This window comes from Melospiza georgiana, chromosome 12, assembly GCF_028018845.1.
Source record: "Melospiza georgiana isolate bMelGeo1 chromosome 12, bMelGeo1.pri, whole genome shotgun sequence".
In the NCBI taxonomy this organism is placed as follows: Eukaryota; Metazoa; Chordata; class Aves; order Passeriformes; family Passerellidae; genus Melospiza; species Melospiza georgiana.
In genome coordinates this window covers 8,680,750-8,686,749 of record NC_080441.1, presented here as the reverse complement: position 1 = coordinate 8,686,749, position 6,000 = coordinate 8,680,750, and the positions used below count along the sequence as shown (strand labels likewise).

Below are 6,000 nucleotides of genomic sequence, written 5' to 3'. Positions count from 1 at the left end.
TTGGTGGGTGAAAAAAGAGCAGCTGGGAGAGCAGCCTCAGCTGGTGGCTGTCTGGTGAGGATGTTTGGCTGCAATCTAATTGTAATGGATGTGGGTGAGTCCACACATACATTGATTTAAATTGATTAAGAAAGTCTACCTGACTCTCTCAAAGCTAACTGAAGTCAGTGGAAAACAGTCCTTTTCCCTGAATTCTCTGATGTTGAGTTAAAGCCCTAGAATTCTACCTCATGAAATAATTTGGTTGGCAGAAAAAGAGAAGAAATTTAGTAAATCAGGGATTGAAGAACTAAATTTGAAATTATGCATTTGATTCCTGGCTCTTCACAGATTTACTGCTTGGCATTGCTCAAGTTCACTGGTGTTTTTTGTCATCCCTTCCTAGTATGGACAGATATGACAGTGAGAATAATTCTTCTCTCTCCCATTTTTATTGAGGTCAACTCTCTCTGCTTTCAGTGTGTCTACAGCACAGTGCACCTGGGAGGTCTTGGCTGGGGTCCCTGACCTGCTCTACCAGACATGAAAAAACAACAACAGAGGTCAGAAACAAAGGCCAAAGCAGGTCTCTTTACTCTTTAGTGGTCCATCAGAAACAAGTGTAGGGCTTGGTGCACGGCAGGCTGCTCCTACAGCTCTGGTCTCTTCTGGTCTGTACTCCACTCCATGAATACCATATTCCTCTTTGCCTTCCCACATTATTTTACACAATAGGTTGAGAAAACATCAGAATAAGGGAAACAAAGTTACTTTAAAAAATAAATTATCAGTCAGTTATATGTTCCCCTACTTTTAAATGAATAATACATACACTCATATAGTGAGCATAATAATTTATGTTTTTTGACTTGGTATAAAATGCTGAAGAATGTCTAGTGATACCACTTTAAGTATAATTCCAAAATATTGATAAATGCAGCTTCACCTAACTGTATGTTTCAAAGTTCATGGGATGTTTTATTTCTAAGCTTGAAATCTTTTAATTCAACTAAAAAGTGACTTTAGTAAGTGACTTGATATATAATGAAAAAATAGCACTCTTCCACTGTAATCATGCCAGGAGAAGTGAAAAGTAGCTAAGTGTCAGAGGTTATGAATTGCAGCAAAGGTATTAGTGTCTTGGTGAAGTCAGTGTCCCCTGGACAAGTGAGGTCTCCTGGCAATATTTTGTCTCTTTCAAATTATTTAAAATAATTATACAAATGTTTATGGATCTTTGTCACATTCCTGCTCTACAATAATTTTGCTCATTTACTGTATGCAAGAATACCTTGAGTGTGCCTGAGTCCTCCCCACATCTGGGACTGGGAAAAGTCACTGTGCTTGGTTGTTCTTGGCCTTGCAGGTCAATGTGGCTGAACATCGTCTCCTTGAGCCTATAGAGGCTTTAAAGGTGGTTACACTCAGAGAAATGCCTGAGAATGTTGCTACTTTTGTTATCCCTGTTTGGTATCTAGCTCAGATTTGCTTTGCCTGTAGGTAACAAGGTAATGTTTCTAGTTGTCAGCTCTGCATATGTGACAATGACCCGAAAGCAGAGCCAAGTGTTTTCTTGACTTTGACAATAATTGCGAAGATGCTGATGCATAGCTGAGGTGAGCAGCGTGCAATTGAGCAGGATCTGGCTTTTCTCATCTCTTCTGGCTTGAGGGCAGGGTGATGAGGGGATGCTCATTTCACTGGTGAGGGTCTCCTGAGGAAGATGCTTTTCTATGGCTGGCTCGTGTTTAGGTTTTAAGCTTCTCACTGCTGCGTTGCTCAGTGTTTGCAGTGGTCCTGTGCACGTTGCATGCCCTGTGACACAGCACCAGTCAAGCCAAGCAGTGGCACTGCAAAGTCCTGAGGTGCCACTTACAGAAATTTGTCCCATGATTTTTCTGCCTTTATCTCGTTACTTGACCATACTGTGTTCTCCTCTGAATCTGAGTAAAATGCTGTAGATTGCAGTCTACATGGAGCTATTCCAAGATATTTAAAAGTGAATAAAAATCAGCACAGGGAAACTAAAAATAACACTACCGTTCTTTGGAAAGCATGAATGTGCCATGACAGAAGCAGAGTTAGGGAGGAGAAATGTAGTCTGGTCCAGTTAAAGGCAGTCTGGTAAAATGCATGCTAATGATGGTGTGAAAAAGCAAAGTGGGTTTGAAAGATGCTGAAACCCCTGGGGCGAGCTGTGCCTCTGTTGCACTGAAACCTCTGTGGGTTCTGCGGGCAGCCTGAGGACAGGGTGGCACTGCTGGGGCAGGGGAAAGGGCCCCTGGTGATTCTCTAAGTGTCAGTGTTTGCCTGTGAACCTCAGAGAGCCGCAGCTCTCACTCCAGTGTGCGCTGGTACTGCACACTGCCTGCAGGAGCGACAGTTCTGCCTTTAGTGCCCTGCCTAGGGTTAGGGTTAGAGTTACACCTGCACCCTGCTGCTGCAAAAGGCGTGCCAAGGGGATCACAAAACCGCAAAAACGTGGCTTCCTCCACAGCTTTTTCCTTGGAACCAGCCTTAGCCCAAGACTGCTTTTACTGCCTAGAGTTAAAGTTACACCTAGGGTCAGGGATTTGAAAACCACAAAGCTCAGAGCTCCAGGCACACTGCAGCTGCAAAACGCATCCCAAGGAGAACACAAAACTGCCAAAACTTGGCTTCGTCCACAGCCTTCTCCTTTGAACCAGCCTTAGCTGTAGGCTGCTTTTACTGCTCTCCCTAGTGTTAGGGTTACACCCGTTCTGCTCTGCGCCGTGTCCCCCGGTAAGGCACCGACGCCTTCTCAACGTTTTGCTACCGCTCCATCTCTCCATCCGTTCGCTACATCTTCTGCAGAGACCGGAGCCACGTGCGCGGCCGTACATGTCCCTTGCCATTCGGGTCCCCGGGGGTTCCTGTCGGCTCTCCGTGGGTGTTTGTCCCTCCGCGGGGCGGTCCCGGGTTGCTGTCGGGTCTCTGAGGGTGTTTGTCCCTCCGCGGGGCGGTCCCGGGTGGCTCTCGGCTCTCTGTGGGTGTTTCGCGGTGCCGCGGGGCGGTCCCGGTGCCGCGGGGCGCTGCCGGGCCGGGGCTGCAGGGAGGAGGCGCGGCCGCCAGGGGGCGCTGCTGCTCGCGCGGCGCGGGGCGGGCGCACCTGGCGCGCGGGGCCGCGGGTCCCGGCCCGCTCCGCGGACACGGGCACGGACACGGAGCGGGACCGGGACCGGCCCGCCCGCCGCCGCTCCGGGGACACCCACAGCCCGCCGGCATGCAGCCCTAGCGGGGAGCTGCCGTGGAGGTGAGTCCTGCGCGCCGCGCTTCTCGCGCCAGTTCCCTTTTTTATTAAGAGAGAAAAAAAAAATCCCGGAGAAAAAGAAAAGTTCGTCCCTTCTCGGGCCGCCGCGCTTGGGACGGGCCAGAGCTGCGGCTGCTGCCTCATCGCTCCCGGGGCTCCGGGCGGGCGGAGGGACCCCGCGGTCCCGCTGGTGCCGCGGCGTTCCCGAGGGGCTCCGGGCAGGGACCGCCGCAGCTCCGGCTCTGGTCCCGGTGCCGCTGTCCCGGTGCCGCTGGCTCGTAGCGGATGCTCGGGGCTGGATCCCTCCGTAGCGGCGCGGCCGCTCCAGCGCTCCCCGGACTGAGCCCTGCTGCTGTTGGAAGCGCCGGGAATGTTTTCTGTCACGAAGGGGGGAATCCCGGTTGGTACCGAGGGTCTCTCAGCCTCGCGAACTCGTCGGGGGCTTCCCGGGAAAAGTGTTACTGCTGGGGATTTAAATTAAAAGCACTGGAGCAATTTCCTTGCGGGATGATGCGGCGCGGCGGAGTCTGCTGAAGCGGTGCCGGTGCTTTGAGACTTGGCTGCTCTGAGTTACCGTGGTGGGTGTTGGACTTGAAACCTCTGCCTCTGAAAGTTCCGTGACAATAAAGCTGCTCTGGTTTCCTTTGGAGTCCGATGGAAATCTGCTGAAGGGCACTAAACACTTCTGAAGTGGCTTGGATTCAGCCGCTGTTTTCAGAGAGCCTGTCCCTGGACTGCTGTCTCTGCTAGGATTCAAAGAATCAAAAGTTTCTGGTGGAAAATACTGTAAGCTGCGGTTTCTCAGAGTTGTAGCAAGGTTTGTGCACTTTTGGCGATTTCTGTGCCTGTTGTGTTAACGCTCAAACTTGGGTTTGTATCGCGAGGGGAAGCCTATCGTGGCAGGAGCCAGCAGTTTGTAGCGCTCCTCGGCAGTGTTTATAGTCTCTAATTTATACTCCCTGAGTTTTTACCCTGATTATTCAAAAAACAATAACAGACTTTTAGCGTCTGTGTAAGGTTTGTGGATGCTACAATATCACTACCAGAGTGCAGGTGGCTTTGAGGTTTTCCAGGGGTTTTCAGCGGCGGGGGCAGGCGGGGTGAGCTGCGGTGGGCTGGGGAGCGGGAGGGGCAGTGCCCCGGTGCCCAGGTGCTGTGTGAGTCTGTGGCTGTTGCATTCACACCTGAGACTGGCTCTCATTCGCCCTAAACGCTCCGGTCCGTGCCGGAAAGGGGACGTTGATTCCCATCAGGGTTAAAGCTCTGCAGCTGCGTGCCTGTGTGTGTGTCCGTAGGAGCAGGGGGATCCTGCCCTGCCCCTGAGCAGCGCACGGGGAGGAGGTTCCCTCCGGAGGCAGGAGAGGCCAGCCCCGGTGGGGACATGGAAAGGTGCCTGGAAAGCCCTGCCCGTGCCAGAGCCGAGGCGGGAGGTGAGTGTGGGGTGGCAGCTGAGCGAGACAAGCGCTGGCTTTGCAGTAGAGTGACTGCAGAGGGGGACACGCAGGGATTTGGGGTTTGGGCTCCCTCAGCCAGCGGGGTGCAATGCATGTGCAGTGCGCAGGAGAGGGGAGAGCTGGGGCAGGTCACCGAGGCACTGGCAGCGGCCTTTGGGGCTGAGCCTGTGATCCATCAGGGGCCGTGACTGGCGATGTGCAGGGCGGCTGCCTGAGAAATTACTGAGGATCGTATCCTACTGAGGATCGTATCCTTCTGAGGATGTGTCTCTGGGCACAGGAGACCCTTGCAGTGGGAGGACGGGGCTTGGGCCGACCTCCCTGCCGAGTGCCGGTGTTGCTAGGCAGCAGCTTGCACCTCCGGCGTGCTCCCGATCCGAGCCTGCGAGGGGAGACCTGCCCCTCCTGAACCAAAGCTTTCTAGCTGCTGACCGGGCTGGAAAGTCCAGATCCTGTGGGTGTGCATGCACTTCTTGCTTGCTCCTGGCTATTGGGATGGGGTTCAGCTGGGGGGGTTCAGGGTTGTTAGCTGACAGCAACACTTTATACTCACCCACCTACTTGGGCTGCAGGCGAGCCCGGGAGAGAGATAGAGATGAATCTTTGGATGTTCCGTTTGTAAGGCTTAAAGAGTTCTCTGCAGAGCACCTTTTTTCTTTCCCAGTACCTGGAAGCTCATTGGAGGTTTGTCTTCAACTTGTGTGGTGATTGATGCTTTAGCAGTTAAAGGGGAGGGGGAGGGAGAAGGGGGGAAGGAAGGCCAGGTGTGCCACATTAATGCACTGAGCCAGCATGAGTCAATTTTAGTGGATGCCACACAACTGCTGCAGCCTCAGTGCACGAATGGCATCAGCCAGTGCTGTCTGAACTGCTCTGTGTCTCACAGAGCACTGGAAAGCCTTTTCATTTTCAGAGCTGCCAGTCTGGTGGCTGCACTTTGAAGCAGTGCAGTAGCTGAAGCTGTTGGAAACTAGCAGGGGTGGGACTGACCACTCTCCAAACAGAAGTCAGATCAAAAAGGAGCCTGACAGGGTCAGGAGGGATTCATAGGCTGGTGTGGTGAAGGTGAGTTCCGCAGAAAGGCAGTTCTTGTGGCACAGATCACTTCTAACCAGGCAGGAATTGGTGGTGTGGGAGAAGGAGGAGGAAAATTCCTGGTTTGATGGAGGCTGGAGGCTTGGGCCTCAGGAGAACCTGGACTTGGCAGCCTTAAGCCTGGCTGGGGCTGCAGAGGAGTGTGGAAGCGGAGGCAGTAGGAGCACCCTTGCTGCTCTCGGGATCTCTGGGTGTTGAGCT

General features: G+C 52.9%; 1 protein-coding gene across 3 annotated transcripts in view; it reads left to right on the top strand.

Annotated features, from left to right (window-relative positions):
* Positions 1 to 3,129: 3,129 nt before the first annotated feature.
* Positions 3,130 to 6,000, top strand: part of IL1RAPL2 (interleukin 1 receptor accessory protein like 2) — a 332,472-nt gene continuing 329,601 nt past the window's right edge. The window contains exon 1 of one of the 3 annotated variants that reach the window (XM_058032763.1): positions 3,130 to 3,253. The gene's annotated coding sequence lies outside the window, so the exon portion shown is untranslated. Of the gene's footprint in view, positions 3,254 to 3,790; positions 4,068 to 4,575; positions 4,681 to 6,000 lie in introns of those variants that run through there. The other 2 variants (XM_058032766.1, XM_058032765.1) reach the window with 2 other exon arrangements.